Below are 17,836 nucleotides of genomic sequence, written 5' to 3'. Positions count from 1 at the left end.
CCTCTCTCTCAGGCCACCCTGAGACCAATTCTCATTCTAAAAATAATCACGATGGTTTGTAAAGAGAAGATTTCCATGTGCCTATAAAACCCCATCATTGACATTTATACCTATGTTCTATTTCTATCCAAAATTCATTATATTTTTCCACTCTTTACTCCCAGCGAATGGAAAATGGATTGTAAAAATAGGCCAATGACTTACAGGAAACTTCTCCATCCCAGAAAAAAACAGAGAGGGACTCTTCAGAGGAAGCGGATAACCCTGTTCTCCTGCGTGTTGAAGAGCCAAGGACCTGCGTTTGGAATGTGTTGTACTTGGCCGCCCCCTTGCGACGCTCTCCGTGAAGATAATGTCACCAGCCTTGTTTTGGAGACAGAGACATAGAGGCTTTGAAGAAACAGCCTTCACAGGAAATACCTCCTGAAGTTGTCTGCACAGGAAATATGTACAAAAGGAGAGGATGACATAGAGTGTGGACAGATCTGTTTTATTCTCGATTGATGCATCCCGGGAATATTTTCCGTCGTATTTCCTGGGTCAGCGTGGGAGGTGGGGTGCTCTCCCCCCTCCCTCCTCTGTAACCTGCCCTTGTTTTTTGGAGAGAAGCGTTTTTACTCACGGCTACTCTCTTCGCAGCAAGCTCTCCCTCTACTCGCACCTCTAAGCCGAAGACTTGTCTCCCCTTGGCCTCCCGGAACTGGGGACAGTGACTTTTAGGGCTGGGAGGGACTACGCCATAGTGTACCCGACTCTTCTGGAGGGCGGGCATCCATAGTGTACCCGACTCTTCTGGAGGGCGGGCATCCTGGCAATCTCTCTCCTCTCCTATTTCAGATCTTCCCTTAAGGATTCTCAATGAAAAAGCAAGACTGCAGAATCTACTCCATGAACGGGCTTCCAACCAGAGATGGGAGAGGGCATCTCTGACCTGAGATGTGCTATCTAACCTGGAGTCCAGTATTTACCTGATGCAGGACACCTCAGAGCAGTGGGATGGCTGCAGGGCCCCCGACACTGGGAGGTAACCCCGGGGGCCACCCACATGCATTTCTCCGCTGTCCCTTCTGCTTCCCTCTGTCCCCACATCTCATCTCCTCTTGCACCATCAGTAAGGTAGGGCAAATATTTTTCCCCTTGAAAAGAACCCAAGTCCACGGGAGGTGAATCATATGCCAAAGCCTACCCATTGTGTTAGAGCGGGGCTGATATTCAGCCTTCCACATGTACCTATTTGGTCTTCATCCCTGTTCCTGGCACAGGGCTCCTGAAACCCCTGGAATTTCTTAAGTGATGAGAGCCATAAAGGTGACTTTTGTTATGTTAATGAGGTGACTTTGGGAAAGAACCTGAGGCTGGGGCTGGTTACCAGGGGAAGCAGCCATGTGATTGGAAGGTTGGAACTTCCAGCCCCACCTCCCAAACCTCCAGGGAGGAGAGGGGGCGCTACAGGTTGAATCAATTGAATCAATCATGCCTGTGTAGTGAAGCCTCCAGAAAAACCCAGAAGGTCAGCGTTCGGGGTTGGGAGAGCACACAGGTTGGTGAACACACGGAGAGGCAGGGAGAGTAGGTGCCCGGAGAGCATGGAGGCCCTACGCACCTTGCCCTGTGCTGGTCCTGAATTATATCCTATGTAGTAAACCTGAGATCTAGTGAGAAAAATGTTTCTCTGAGAGCTGTGAGCTGCTCTAGCAAATTACTCAAACCCAATGAGGGGATCATTGGAATCTCCAATCTATAGCCAGGGGCCCAGACCACAGGTGACAATCTGGCCTTGTGACTGGCATCTGAGGGGGGGGGCAGTCTTGTGGGATGGAGCCCCTGACCCGTGGTTCCTGATGCTCTCTCCTGGTAGACAGTGTCAGAGTTGAGTTCGACTGCAGGACACCCAGCTGGTGTCTTTACCCACCACTCATGATTCATCTCGGGACTGGACAGCCGCCAGCCTCACAAAATCGAGATCTGGGGATTAGCAAGGAGGAAGAAAGAATGGCTGTTAACGAGGCGACTTTGACCGGAGAATGGGTTTGGGCTCTCACATAGTGTCAGGGATCGGAGCTTATACAGTTTCCTCGGGACGCTTAGGCCGGCGTCCCGGGGAATGATGGAAGGATGTTCCCCTGACCTCCAGGCTCTTCAGAGGAGGCCCATCGCTGTTGTGGATGAAAGGGATGAAGCCAAGGGCTCGGGAAGCACCGAAGGTTCAGAAATCACATGAAAGGTCTGCATTACCACACGGGGAAAGAGCCAGAAAGGACGGGAATGGAAGTCTGGCTCTGCCTGACCCTTTGGCCTCATACGAACTTCTAAAACAGAAGATGAAGAGCAGAGATTTTTAAAAGGAAAAGCAATTCAGGTGCGAGCTGGTGAGGACACTCATTTCACACAGCTTTTCTCCAGGGCAGCCGGCCGCCTGCACACGTTTGCACACGGAGCAGCCCGGGTCTCTGCCCGAGGCTTTCACGTTTGCTCAGTCACACACACAAAAGGGGGAGGGGGGCGCACAGCCGCCAGTGGGGAATAGAAACACAAAGACAGGCCTTTTCCTCTGCCTACTGACATCTTTTGGGGGGGACCCTGGTCTACAAAAAAATAATAATTTCCATTTTGGAAACCAGCCAGTCTGCTCTTGTGTTCACTCACTTCCATGAGCCCGAATCCCAAGGTGGGCTCACCGCCTCCCAGCCCGTAAAATGCCAAATCAGCAAAACCTCTGAGCTCTCGGTTTTTCCATCTGGAAAGCAGGAGAGAATGCATCCCCGCTCTCCCACCCTACCTGGGTGTGCCGAGGAGAATAAATGAGGCCGCCTGCAAGCCAGGAATTCTTCTCCACACCCTGCCCTCCCTTACAAACGCCTCCACGGTCCCCCCTGCAACAGGGCCTCCCAGCAGTTCCAACCATGTGTCCAGAGGAGGTAAACTGATTGGCACTGTATCACTGGGATCCTCCGGGAAGCAGACCCGAGACGGAGTTGGGAGGCAAGAGGTTTGCAAGTCTCTTCTCCCAAACCTCCTCTGCACCAGGTCCGGCTGGAGTAACAACCCCGTTAGTCAGTGTAGCGAGAATCCCCCACCCCTGAAACTGATCACCTTGTCCTGCCTCCAGCAAGAGCTGGTTGAGCAAGAACCCTTCCCCACCCACTGGCCCTCCTCCCCATTGACTATAAATCCCCAGCTGCCTTTGCTGTATTCCGAGTTGCCTGATCTGTCACCCCACTGCGCCAGCCCTGACACCTATCGAAATAGCCCTGAATAAAGTCTTCCTTACCATTTTAACAAGTGTCAAAGCAATTTATTCTTTTTATTTCTTACCTTTTAAAGTAACCTTTATGCCCCACGTGGGACTCGAACTCATGACTCAGATCAAGAGTTGCACGCTCCACCGACTGAGCCAGCTGGGCGCCCCCAAATAAGGTACTCTTTGACAGGTAAAACATCTCACCACCGACCCTACTTGAAAGCACCGGAGTAAAAGAGTATTCATAGAATGACCTTAAAACGCATTATCCCAAATGAAGTGTTCTGAGAGCATTCCAGAAGTGCCTTCTTTCTCTCGTCTCCCGGGCAGTCTGGTTTACTCCACGGGATTCAGAGGCGATTCTCAGTCATTATTCGGATGTGACCCCACTACAGACCCCATCACCTCCAGCTGGACAACAAGATCCTTCCTCCCCTCCTGTCTCCAATTCGCCTCCACCACTAACTCCCCCATGTCATTCGCAATAATGACCATGTTCCCAGCTTCCTGGTTCTGGGCCACCACATCCAGCCTCCCTAAACAAATCCTATGTTCTGGAACATATCCTATGTTCCAGTACCTTCCGGCCCCTTTGCTTTTGACATCATCATCGTCCTGCAACGTCCCGATGCTAGCTCGCGCCCTCTTGGGTGTCAACACCACTCCTCTTGACTTCAAGCAAGACGTGTAGATATTCACTGAACAACTGAACAAATGTCACCATTCAAGTCAATAGAACGGAGAACAATCAGGGGAAATTAAAAAAAAAAAAAAAGATTTATTTTCTGGAAGAACTTTGTATCCTGACCTCGCCTGAGCCTGACGAATTTAAATCATTCCAAGCAAACAAGTGTCCCCTTGTGGCCATGGCTGGCGGTACATCATCCCTAACAAAAGCAGCCAATTCCCCTAGAGGAGAGAGGGAGAAAGGAGTTTGAACTTTGGAAAAGAGGGAGTTTACCTGTTCCCATAACTGGGACAGAATATTTACAACCCTGCCCCTCCTGCACTTCCTGTTTGGGTCGTTGGCATCACCCCATACCTGTCTCCAAATTGAAGAACCTAGATGTTGCTCACCCATATCCTATCAGCCACAAAGTCTGGGGTCTTCTACCTCCTACATCTCTCTCTCCAATCGGTTAATCTGTGCTCCACACTTGTCTCATCTGTAAAATGGGCACGATAACATCTCCTCCCTGTGTTGCTGTCAGGATTGCGTATTACGTTTTAGTGCCTGCTATGGCTGGAATATGCAAACACGTTATTTATTTCTCTCGCTCACAGCTCTTTGCACTTAGGCCCCCTCCCTAACTCTCCAAACATATCGCTCAGACACTTGAAATGGCAGCAGTACTGAGTTACTTACGGTTCCCCAAACACACGTCGTGAGTTCATGCTTCAGTTCTTCATGCAAAGGAGCAGCTCCCAGAATGTGGTCCCTAGGGCAACAGCGTCAGCCTCAGCATCCCCTGGGAACTTGACAGAGACAAAGATTCTCAGGCCCCACCCTGCACTCACTGAATCAGAAACACAGGGTTGGGCTCAGTGATCTGTGTGTTCACAACCCCTCCGGGTGCACACTTCATTTTGAGAACCAATGGTGTGTACCCCATCCTCTGCTGGGAGTGTGCTCTCTCACTGTACCTGGGAGCTTGAGCACTGGTGAACTCCTCTGCATCCGTTAAAGCCCTTCTATAAGGAGCCTGGCCTGGCCTCATGGCCCTGGATAGGGCTACTCATGCTCACCTCTGCACTAACACTGTATCTTGATCACACATTATAGGTGTTGTTATCAGACCATGCTATAATTATTTGTTTAGAAGTCTCTCTCCCACTAGGTAAAACCTACATAGCAAGGAGCATGTCTGGTAACACCCTCTGTATTTTCAGCCCCTGGCAAGGTGGCTTTCACTTGGGAGGACTCTCAATGAAACTTCACCTACTTGAGCTGGCTGGCGGCTTGGCTGGTTGTCAAGAGGAAGGATATAATTCTCTAATTGATGGAGCCCTGGTTTCAGATTCAGGATATCTGATGCTCTTCTCTTTACACATACCTTTAAAATTTTTTTTTTATTTGCAAATCATATATACCCATCTCTCCATTTCATCTACAAGAAGTGAAGTATTGACAAGGTTCTGACACCTTTAAATTTCTTAACTGAATTTTCTGACCATCTTTATAGGCTGTGATTTCCTCCCCAAGACCGTAGCACTTGGCCTTCGATTCAATTCAACAAATAACATAATGTGTGGCATAACGGTGGGGAAGACTGGCCCTGGAGACAGGCCAATGTGCTTTCTGCAGGAAGCGCTTCTTGCTATTTACTAGAAGCAAATCCTTGGCCAGGTTAACCTCTCTGATAATGACAGCTGGTATTGATTGCATGCTCCCTCCGTGCAAGGCCCCTCTACTAAGCACTAACCTGCATCATCTCCTTTCGGCTTTATGATAAACACATGCAATAAGGACAAATATCATGCCCATTTTACGGATGAGGCATCTGAGGCACAGAGAGGTCAAGCAACTTGCTCAAAATCACACAGCTAGTAAATAGGGGACTGGGATCAAATCCAGGCAAAGGGCCTTCAAAATCTACTCCTATTGTGATGCTTTTTTTTTCTGATTCTGCATCCTAAATATTCTTCCAAGATGCCACCTTCCTTTTTTGTCTCTTTTTTTCATTGTAATTAAATATACAGAACACAAAACTTGCCACGTTAACCATTTTAAAGCATACCGTTCAGCGCATGAAGTCCATTCACACTGTTCTGCGGCTGCCGCCACCATCTCCAGAACTTTTTTTTCCCGAACAGAAACCCTGTCCCCATGAAACACGAACTCCCCATTCTCCCTATATCCCCCAGACCCTGGCAGCCACCATTCTATTTTTTATCTATGAACATGACTATTCAAGGTCCCTCATTTAGGTGAAATCATACAGTATTTGTCCTTTTGTGACCAGCTTATTTCACTCAGCGTAATATCCTCAAGGTTCACCCATGTTGTAATGTGTGTCAGAATTCCCCTCCTTTTTAAGGCTGAGTAATATTCCACCATGTGGATAGACTACATTTTGCCTATCTGTTCATCCGTTGACGGGCACTTGGGTTGTTTCCACCTTTTGGCTGCTTTTGGCCAATCCTATGAACATGGTGTACAATATCTGTTAGAGTCCCTGCTTTCAATTCTTTGGGGTATGTACTCAAGTGGGATTGCTGGACCCTACAGTAATTTCAGGATACCTGGCTTTGGGGTTAGCTTTGCCCCCTCAATTCTGCATGTCACTAAATGCTCTTTTCAGCATCCTGTGCATAAAATAGAGATAGAATATCTTTTTCCCCTCTGAATTGCTATGGCCATTACAGTAAGTATGTTAAGATAGAGATCTCAAATTCTAAAATGTAAAGGTAGTTTCTAAGTTCCACCTATCGTCACCTCAAGAGAAGGAACTTCTCTTGGTTAAAACTCATGAGAGGTTAAAAATAACCACTCATGAGTTCATAAGTGGGTCTGGTCTGTAGGCTACAATCTGCACTCCTGTGCTGCTAAAAACCTTCCCCTTCTAGCATTCTTATACTTCGTGGAACTCTTTTTGGTCAGATAATGGTTTTTGATGACCCCCACAGGAAAGAAAGGGGGAGAGAATATTAATCTGCTGACACACGCGCTTGGGAATTTTGGAGCCCCAAAGAACTGCATTATCAATAGGTTGTCTTATTAGAGAAGATTCTTGGCACACTCCACCATGCATTGTTTAGAGTTTTTTAAAACACTGTCATTTGCCGTATGAGTTACATGCAATGGTCTGAGTCGTTGGAAGGAAACTATTTCATCAATCCACAGCACAAATGAAGTAATGGTTTGTAACTTAAGGATGTATATACTGGACTATCAACTTTCATTTTATATCATCCCAAAGAAATTGTCTGATAAAATCACATCATGCTTTTTAAATATAATACTACCTCTTGCAAAAAATCATTAATTATATCTTGTATTAATCATTATTAATTAATGATAGATTTTTCATCTTTTGAACGATTATTAATTAATTACATCTTTTTTATCTTTTGAGTGATCAGTTAAAGCCTAGTATAGTTTATAGAACTTAGAAAGAATTAACAGAAAATTTGAAAATATGAAACAAAGTAAATGCTTGTGGAGCATGAGATTCAACATTTAAATCAGATAAGAAAGGCATAAAGTGGAGAGAGAATGGGTGAAAACTTGGCACCATCAAGTTTTATAAGACACCCACAAATACTTTCACAGCATTTATGGTGAGCCAGAAAAATACTTTATGGATAAAAAATATATATATCTTTTAAAAGCAATTCGGAGAGCAAGTGAACAGCTTCTGAATCCTCTTAAGGGGAAGAAAATGTTTAGAAATTTTCACAGAGGTTGGGGACTGGGATGGAGGATAGCCCTATACACACACACACACACACACACACACACACACACACACACACACTGGGATGGAGGATAGCCCCCCACACACACACACACACTGACCACTAGAGGGAGCAAATCCAGGCATCTCAAGCCACACACACACACACACACACACACACACACACACACACACAGGGATGGAAGATAGCCCCCCACACACACACACACACACTGACCACTAAAGGGACCAAATCCACACATCTCAAGCCTCACCACTGCTTCATCTTCCAGAGGGAAATGATGCCAAATTACCTGCCCCAAAATAACCAAGGAATTACTTTTCGGCCTCTTTGGCCACGTGACATAGAGCTGTCAGGTTTTTGATGTTCAGTGTCTCTTCCTTCCCTATGTAAAATAACTTTGGCGTCTGCCCCACTAATAAACTGTGCCTCGGGGATTTTGTATTATTTAGTTTTGTTTTAAAATATATCAACTCTAATAAAGGGGACAGCAACACTATTTACAGTAAAAACTGAATTAACAACGTAAATTGTTTTTCCATCTTAAAGGGGTTATTTGTTTTGTTTTGTAAAGGAAAAACAAACATCTCTCACTATTTTATGGTCTGCATGGAGAACATAAACACTTCCGTATATGATTAATATTCTACTCCCCATGAGTGAATCAGCAACTTCTAGATTCCTGTTCTTCATAAGGAAGAAAAAATGAACCCCAGGTGGGTTTTCCCCCAAATTATTGGCTCTCACCCAACCACATGTAACTTGCCTTTGCTCAAGGAACATAAGCTAATTTAATCATATCCTTCAAAACTAAATCATGAAGGCAAATAAAATATAATTAATTCAAAACAACGTATCTATCTTGTTATTCCACAGTCATGGGGATTATTCAAGCCATTGCTTTGCTCCGTATTAAAACTGCAAAATAAAATTGAATATTAAAATTGTGTCATTACACAGAAGCAATGATCAGAGGGACCAGAGGACCTTGAGGAACTTGTAAGCTATTCTATGCATTTTCTTTGAGAGTGAGAAAAAGAGCAGAGGAGAGACGCTCCTTGGTGTTAAGCTACTGGTGAGGAACACAAGCCATGTCCCCACAGCCATCCCTGAGTAGCCTCTCAAATCTTCAAGAATTTCCTGCATTGAGCACGTGATGTCGACAACAATCTCTATCTCCCAGACATCCTGCAGCCCAAGGATCTCTTGAGGATCTTGATTAGCACTCACACTAAGACAGAAACACTTACGCAGAGAAGAGCTATTCACGCGCCCTCCTGCCACTCACTCTGGGGAAGGAGAAACAACTTGGCCAACATGAAAAGCCAGAGCACTGGGGCAATCAGAAAAAGACCTGGAAATACGGACTAATACCCAAGGTGCGTGATCAAAGATGAGAGATCACAGGCTTTGGTTCCCGTTTCCTTCTTTCTTCAAGATGACTGTTGGATAAATTTAATTTTGTTTATTCACGAGGCAGACGTTTTAGTTGGGCTGGTCATGCCAGATAGTTTTGCTAGCTAAAACTTTGATGGTACATGGTCAGTGTGCACTGCCCTTGACCTGGGCAAGAGGGGCCCCCACTTGAACCCTCGCAGGAGCCAAAAGGTGAACCAACCTGGATCCCTAGCTCTACATCAGACTCCCAATATCTCTGACCGGGAGGTTCCTTCCCAAACAGCCCAGGCTTGCTGCCATAGCCTGCATGAGCCTCTTCTTCCAATGCCCTCTCCCAAGAGCAGGCGGCTGATATAGACACTCCAGCGTGAGGACCAACAAAGGGGCAACTGTGGGGTGGGATGGGGGTGGGGAACGGCCAGTCTTTGCACTGTGGTCGGGGTTGTCCACCCTCCTGGACCACCATGTACCAGCATGGAACACTGAAAGGTCACAGCGGTCTGAAGTTGGGCAGCCTTTCAGTAGGAGAACAGAACATTTTATGGACCACTTTGTTAGCTTGGTTTATAACTTTTACACTCATAAATCAAGCTAACACAGTGTTCGGTATGAATGTGGGTTTCCATTTCAATAGATGTGGGTCTCTATTTGTACTCTTGCCCAAGCCCCAAAACACATTACAGGCTGCATTATTCAGGGTTCTCCAGAGAAACAGAACCAATAAGATATATATATAGATGTAAAGAGAGAGATTTATTATTAACGGATTGGCACACATACATACACACACCCAGCACGAGTCTGTGGGTTTCAGTAATAAAATGCAGGGCAGTGCAGTCCATAAAAGTCAAACTGCAGAGTTGGGAGTGAGAACTCAAAACAGCGGGCACAGGCTGTGAACGTAGGAAACATAAAATGCACCACAATTTTAAAAAATGAAAAAAAGAACATGTGTTGTGTTTTTACTGAAACATCCAATCAAAAACAATGCTTTTAGGCTGTTTGCAAGGCACAGCTAATACAAAATGACACTGAGGTTTTGTTTTTTTAAAGATTTTATTTATTAATTTGAGAGAGCAGAGAGCACAGCTGAGGGTAGGGGGAGGGGCAGGCAGAGGGAGAGGCAGACTCCCCCTGAGCAGGGAGCCCGATGTGGGGCTCAATCCCAGGACCCTGAGATCATGACCTGAGCTGAAGGCAGATGCTTAACCGACTGAGCCACCCAGGCGCCCCGACACTGAGGTTTAAAGGTTGCTGATCAAACATTCCAGACTAGATGGGCAAAATGTGGACAAGAAGAGTTATGAAGGGGAGAGAACCTTGCAAATATTAAAGCATATAATAGAGATACTGTAATTAAAAATATTTGAATGGAATAGAAATAGACCCAAATATATATGAGAAGTAAAAATATTTGAATGGAATAGAAATAGACCCAAATATATATGAGAAGTTTGGCTTGTAATGCAGCTGATGTTTCAAATCTGTGCAGAGACAACTTAATAAACAGTGGTAGGATAACTAGCTAGCCATCGGAGAAAATGTTTTTCAGTTGAGTCTTTACCACCTTCCTTACAAAACCAAAGACTTAACATTTAAATCAAAGATTTACACATTTCCAAAAAAAAAAAAAAGGCGTAACAATAGTAAGAGAAAACATGGGGGAAATTTCCATGAACAGAGGACAGTTGGAAATAACCATTAAAACATTAAAAGGTGCACTCATCAATGTGTGGATATCGAACAGCCACTAAGGCACGTGCTAAGTGAAAATCAATCACACGACAGCACAGGTACAGATTTTGATCATTTCTCCAGAAAAAGGCAGGATATGCACACACACGTTAGTATATTCTCAAAGAACTGTGCTGACATAGAACTCAAACACCGTTTAAGAAGATGGAAGACTGGTATTTTACCTCCAATAGAGGGTACAACTGAAAACTAAACCATGGGCATTTATTATACAATGAACAGCACAGAATTGGAAATACCACAGAGAAATGAACCAAACCAGAATCGTAGTGAAAAACAATTCCCTCAAACACCTGCTAGGTCAAGTAGAAACAAGTAAATACAATACTGCGGATTTGAATAATACAATCAATTAAGTTTAAAGGTATCAATTGCTTTGTAACTTCTCATGTGCAGGAAATTCCCCATTTCTTTGCCTAAACCAAACGCAATCCCACTCAGGCTCACTCTTGCTGGGGTTGGCTTCCTCAGCCCCTGGCACTCAGGGATCCCACCTCTCCTGGAATAGACACTGCCACTCCCTCGAGGGGCAAAGCATTCCAGAACTCAAACATACAAAACTCCTTTGTCCAAGGAGGCAGGCTGGTGCTCCTAGAATTACCTTTTCATGTTTTTATTGATTTGTCCACAGTAGCAAAAAAGCCTCCACGTTCCTCCTTGACTCACTGTCAGACAAGCTTGTGTAGCAGGTACAAATTCCAGTATGCAAACTCGCGCCGGCACAAAAGATAACCTTATTGCTCTATTCTGAGTAAGAGTTTTAAAATTCTATTATGATATCCCACATGACAGAAATGTAATTTGGGTTTTTTTTTGGTTGTTGTTGTTGTTGGTGGTGGTGGTGGTGGTGGTGGTGGTGGGGTGTGTGTGTGTGTGTGTGTGCCTTCTGCAACCTTCTCCAGGGAAAGACCCCCTGTTTTTTGGTTTGTTACTGCTGTGGCAGTTCTTAAGAGCAAAATTGTACAGGCCAGATTCTCTAACAATGATTAACGAAAAAAGAGATACAACTTAAGAACCTTAAATAAATTCCTCTGAATAATTCTTGGATCCAGAGACAAAAGTGACTGCAAATAAACACTGTTCAGAAAACAGTGACCATTTTCAACATCTACGGGATGTAGCCAGAAGCTAGTGGTCGGAACTGAAATGTGGACACCACAGCCTAACGCTGGCTTTACTATGATGGTTATAATGAAGTGTGTTTTTCTGAGGAAAATTGATTTAATATATTTATTATTAAACAGGAAGGAAAATGAAGCACTAAGACTAAAAAAAAGCTAGAAAAAGAACAGCACAATAAAATTAAGGATACTGATGATAAGAGAAGAGTAGTAGTTACAGAATACACACAGAAGAACTGATCATCAAATCCAATGTCCACTTCTTAGGGGGCTGGGATGGGGGGAGGCTAACAATAAAATAGACATACCAGGGCAAGTATAATAAGAAAGAAAAGAAAATATACACAATGGGAGGTGTGAGAAAAGGTTATTAATCACAATGACAGTGAGAGCTAAGAACTTAAAAGAGTTATGTACATCTCTAAAATGAGATGTCCAAAAACAGGATGATTTTTCTGGGAAACTAGAAATCATCAATGGGACGCCTGGGTGGTTCAGTCAGTTAAGCGTCTGCCTTTGGCTCAGGTCATGATCTCAGGGTCCTGGGATCGAGTCCTGCATGGGGCTCCCTGCTCGGCAGGAAGTCTGCTTGTCCCTCTCCCTCTGCCCCTCCCCCCACTTGTGCACATTCCCTCTCTAATAAATAAAGAACATCTTTAAAAAAAAGAGGGAGAAAATCTGAATAGTCCTGCAAAAAATGTAAGGATGTTGTCAACACTGGTAAACTCCACCCCTAGAATCTGTTGGTTGGGCTGTATTACACTTTCAAAGCTCAAATGATTGATTAAAACATTAATACTAGACGTCGCCTTGATTCTGTACTTTTGGCAAGTGGAGGACATAGATGTTAATCTACGTGCTATGTGATCTCTTCTAGAACAAAGAGTAAAAATAAAACTACTAAATCCTTTTTTTTTTAGATTATTTATTTGAGAGAGAGAATGAGATAGAGAGAGAGAGCATGAGAGGGGGGAGGGTCAGAGGGAGAAGCAGACTCCCTGCCGAGCAGGGAGCCCGATGCGGGACTCGATCCTGGGACTCCAGGATCATGACCTGAGCTGAAGGCAGTCGCTTAGCCAACTGAGCCACCCAGGCGCCCTACTAAATCCTTTTTTGGCAGTCGCTTAACCAACTGAGCCACCCAGGTGCCCTACTAAATCCTTTTTTAAATAAGAAGGCATAACTGAACCTCTTAAGATTATACCTGTGTCAATTTTCAAAAATTGGATGACCAAAAAAGGTGTTTTCCTTATTTTTCAATAAAATTGAAATTCAACTTTACTCGATAAAAATGAAAAATTCCATAAAATTCAAAAAAATTCAATAAAAATAAAAGTCGCTTTCAACGATTCAGTACAGTAACAGATGAAAGGAGTGGGAACAGATGAGAGTCTTGATAAAGGCCCTTACTGGTTTATTAGTTTAAGGCCATAAAACATTTTACTCATCATTAACCCATCCAACAAGATGTGTTCTATGATGCCATCTTGGTCATTCGTCTCTAAATGATGTGGACTCATTTTTATTTCCTCTCCAGCTGTTAATCTGGAGAAGGAAGAGGGTGTTCTGTTGTGTTTTATTTCCAAGTGGATAGGATTTTTGGCTCTTTCTCGGCAACTTCGATTTTTATTGTTATAGTCACAGAATGTGACCTGTGGGGATTTTCCACATTCCGGAATTTAGTGAGATTTTCTCTCTGGCATAAAACATGGGTCAGTCTTCGTGAATATTCCAAAAGGGCTGCTGGCACACAGTTCAAAGACAACTGACAGATTGTTAATAAAGCCAGTCAAGTAGTTAGATCCTTCACAGTCTAGCTGATTTTTGAGAGATGAGGATCAATACAGTCTGCTGTGATTAGGGATTACTGTCTCACTGTATTTCTAGAAACATAAACTATCTCTCAAAGCTACGTTGGCCAAACAAAAGCATGTAACTATCTTCTTGACAAAGTTCATAAATCGATGCCATTTGCCTTGCATTCTACTTGGATGGGCAATGCTACCACACTACTCGTGTTCTCTTTGGGAACAGCTTCCTGGTGTTTTTCCACTCTCCCTTTCAGCCTTTGTGTCCCTTCCTGCAAGTGGTCTCTTGTCACCAACCTCTACATATGGTTGTGGTGAAACCTATCATTCAACCTGAAAATGTCTGTAAGTGGCAGAATTTAACCCATTCACGTTTTCTAGGATCAATGCTTTAACTTTACTCCCATCATCTTGTTATATACACTGTGCTTTTTAAAATTTCTTTTCCTGATGTTTACTGGATCGAGGGACCTGTCTTGGTGTGCAAGCCACAGAGAGTCTGGTTCTCTCCAAACCTGTCATTGGCAGGAACAGCGTGACAGCGACAGCTACAGAAGCGCAGCCTGCTGGCATCCCAGTCCCAACGTCCTGCTCACTCTCCATGGGACGCAGACAGGGCTTACCCCCCAGACTAAATCCCTGTGGGTCTCAAGCTCACCTCAGAAAGGCAGGAGGGGGACGCATCAGGAGAGAGGAGTGCCAGGGATAAGAACATCTTGGAGACAGGATGAAGGCTCAACATCACTGACTTAAATGTTAACAAAGACATTATTACCTTAACTCTGTACTGCAGGCAAGCGGTACCCAGAAATGAAACATGGAAGAACGCACCACCAAGCAACAGAATAGGTTTATTGGAGAATCTAAACACAACCCACACCAGCACCGGGGACCTCACTCCAAAGTTACAACAAGAACTGCCTTCTTTGCAACCAAGAGGCCAACTCCGTGAGCTTCGGTGTTTCCAATCACATAGCCAACTCCTTCTGCCTCCCAGCCAGCCCCTGGGAGGGAGAACCTGGCTGTTCTCACCTACACCAGTTTTCAGCTTTGGTACACTGCTCACAGAACTTGTCTCTTAAGCACATTACATTATACGTAACACAGCTGATCTGTTACAGCCGGCACACATATGTATCTTTTGTTTTATGCCAAAGGCCTTCTTTTTTTTTTTTTTTTAAGATTTTTATTTATTTGTCAGGGAGAGAGAACACAAGCGGGGGGAGCAGAGGGAGGGGGTAAGCAGGCTCCTCACTGAGCAGGGAGCCCGATGCGGGACTCGATCCCAGGACCCCAGGACCATGACCTGAGCCGAAGGCAGACGCCTGACGACTGAGCCACCCAGGCACCCCTTCTCTTCTTCTTTACAACACAGCACAGTGTGATGTTTTTCCTTCCATTTATTACATCTAACATTTTCTGTTCCTTTCAGCGGACCCAAGTCTGTTCTGAACTCTTAGGACATCCCCTTCCCCAAGGTTCCTGCACAGTGAATAACCATGTGGCTAAAGCAGATAGTTTTCCTCAATTAGTGTTCTTTATTGACTAGAGTCACACATTCAAGGAAAGCCCTTCTCCCTAGAAAAATGCATATACCCACATATACACAAAATTCTGCATATATTTTAAGGAGGTTCGAGAGCTCCCTGAAACACATCTATAGATATCAGATTTAAAATCCCTCCAAACACAACACTCCCGCCATAATTCAGGATGCAAAGAAGACCGGGGCCAGGGCCAGCCCAGAGAAAGAGGGGAAGTCTCTGAGTGAACCCATTTTCAGAAGCATTTAGTAAATAGAACTGTCAAGGTACAAACAAGACAGAATCTATAAAATGCATAAATTCACCTGAAAACCAATAAAAGCAATCTTTATATGCTATTATTTTACTCTAACACTGTATTTTGTTTGCCATGTGCCTAAATCCAAGCAATGAGAGCACTCTGGCATGACAGTCACCTTCCACTGAGATCTATGCCAAGCTCTCGCCGACGTGTATAATAAACACAAGGACCTGGGATCTTTGGATTTGCTCATGTGCCTAATATGGGAATGATTTTTTTAAAAAATCTAATTTACTCATGATCTTCACAGTATTCTACCTATGTACACTAGGAGTAGTGAGAGACCCAGAGGCCTCCCTACCTGCCTCTCCCAGAGGCTTCTCCACACTCCTTGGAGCTCATGGGCTTTTGGCTGCTCTCTTCTGGCTCCAACATTTATTTTTATCGTAGTACAGATGTTCTGCCCCATTCCAGCTGGGACACAGCACTCAGTCCCTCCACAGTTTCCATAAGCAATCCACTCGGACCAAGCATCTCAAGACTTTAAGGAGGGATTCTGAGGTCATAAGCGTTCATCTGTGAAACCCCTGGGTCCCTCTCTTCCAACGACCTTTCCAATTCTATTTTCTTGTCCCAGGCTGCCCTGGGAAAGTCAAGTTCTGCTGGCTTTTCTCACATAAAGCAATTCAGCCCTCTCTAGTTTCTACCCCCAAATTTAGATGCCCAAATCTCTAACAGTGCAGTTCAGCAGAACAAAAGAACTCCAAACAACGGGACCCATCTTCCTTAACAGGCAACTGGGATTTTCTTCCTGTTGTATTACTAAATGCTTCCAAATAGTCTTTCCAACTATTTCATGAGTTAGGTATTTTCAAAACCATAGGTTTTATAGGTGAAAATCTGAGGTTTGGGTAAGTTAAGAAACTGCATACATTCACAGAGAAAGAGCTCTGCCAACCTCATTCTCCCTCTCTTTCTCTCTCTTAATCCAGCAATGCTATTTATATTTGGCTCCTGCCCGGTGATGGTGTCAACCTCTTCCCTGCCTCTCCCCTCAGGTTTGATTCCACCATTGAGGACTTTTTCCATCTGCTTCTATTTGCTTTCCATTCACCTTTTTTCAAATGCCTGAGAATCACAGCAAGTTATACAGAAAAATTAACAATTTCATTTTTAGGATAACAGAACCAAGAGTTGGGAAGTCCCTCAGAAGGCATCACGTCCAGACTCACACAACGCTAAAGAATTCGACAACTTCCTCGAGGTGGCCTGTGACAGACCTGGGCGCCCAGAACCTCTACAGCAGACCATCTGGATGTTTGGGGCTCTCTGATTTGACAGAGTTCTTTTTCTGGGGGGGGGGGGGCTAACCAACAGCCTATTTTATTAATGCCTTTGAATAAAAAAAGTGAAATGCTTCATTGTGTTCTTAAAGGTGCAATCTGCCACTTATTCAATAGGGCCCCAGGTCAGAAACTGTGAAGTCAGCCTTGACTTCTCACACCCTAAATCTTAGCAGGCACCCCGAGTGCTGACTCAGTGGGGGATAGGTGTGCCCACATGTGACCGCTCTTCCCAAACCCTCTCATGTCAAAAAGGCCAGTTTGGACTGCGTCTACCTTGATGGTGGAAGTGGGATATAGACTTGCCCCTCAAAGCCAGCAGATCCCAGAATCAGAGTCAAAGCCTGTGGCACAGAACACGGGCCACCACACCTTCCCCAAGGGGTAGACCACACCTTACCAGGAGCGGGTCACAGTCATCAGGGACTGGAGCAGGGCTTTGCAAAGTGAAATAAAAGCCTATGGGCACTAGGCAGGTAATAGAAATGACCAAGATGGGTCACACAGGGAACATGAATTCGTTGCCAACGTTCAAAAATCACTAAATTTTATATAAAAATCCATGTTGCTGGTTTTCTCTTAAAAGAAAATATGTGGGAGCCTTTGGCCTATATTCTAGCATAGAAATAAACAGTTACAGCCAAGTAGGGGCCATCCCTTCAGTAAGGCATGCCTTCTCCAGTTTGCCACAGACCTTACCACTCCTCTTCGAGTTATTCCTGATGCAATTTAGTCATTTCTTACTTGCTTGGGTTGTGATCCTTGGGCCAGGGTGTCCTCACAACTTGGTTTGCAAGGACAGTCCCAGTTTAGGCCTGTGGTCCTCATTAACAGCACCTCCTTTACTCTTAAGTGCCCAGTTTGGACAGTAAATTATAAGGTCACCCTAGGCATAATACACAAGCCACCCCCTCACCACACACACACACACACACACACACACACACACACACACACACACACACA

The 17,836-nt window shown here is 44.6% G+C and overlaps 1 protein-coding gene across 2 annotated transcripts in view; it reads right to left on the bottom strand.

Annotated features, from left to right (window-relative positions):
• ZNF664 (zinc finger protein 664) overlaps positions 1 to 17,836 on the bottom strand; it is a 138,435-nt gene that overhangs the window by 75,881 nt on the left and 44,718 nt on the right. For both annotated transcript variants that reach the window (XR_012374899.1, XR_012374900.1), the window contains exon 3: positions 4,608 to 4,717. The gene's annotated coding sequence lies outside the window, so the exon portion shown is untranslated. The remainder of the gene's footprint in view (positions 1 to 4,607; positions 4,718 to 17,836) is intronic.

Source organism: Callorhinus ursinus, unplaced genomic scaffold, assembly GCF_003265705.2.
Source record: "Callorhinus ursinus isolate GAN/ISIS: 27379988/994484 unplaced genomic scaffold, GSC_fseal_2.0 scaffold41, whole genome shotgun sequence".
Lineage (NCBI taxonomy): Eukaryota > Metazoa > Chordata > Mammalia > Carnivora > Otariidae > Callorhinus > Callorhinus ursinus.
This window is presented reverse-complemented; position numbering and strand designations above follow the sequence as displayed.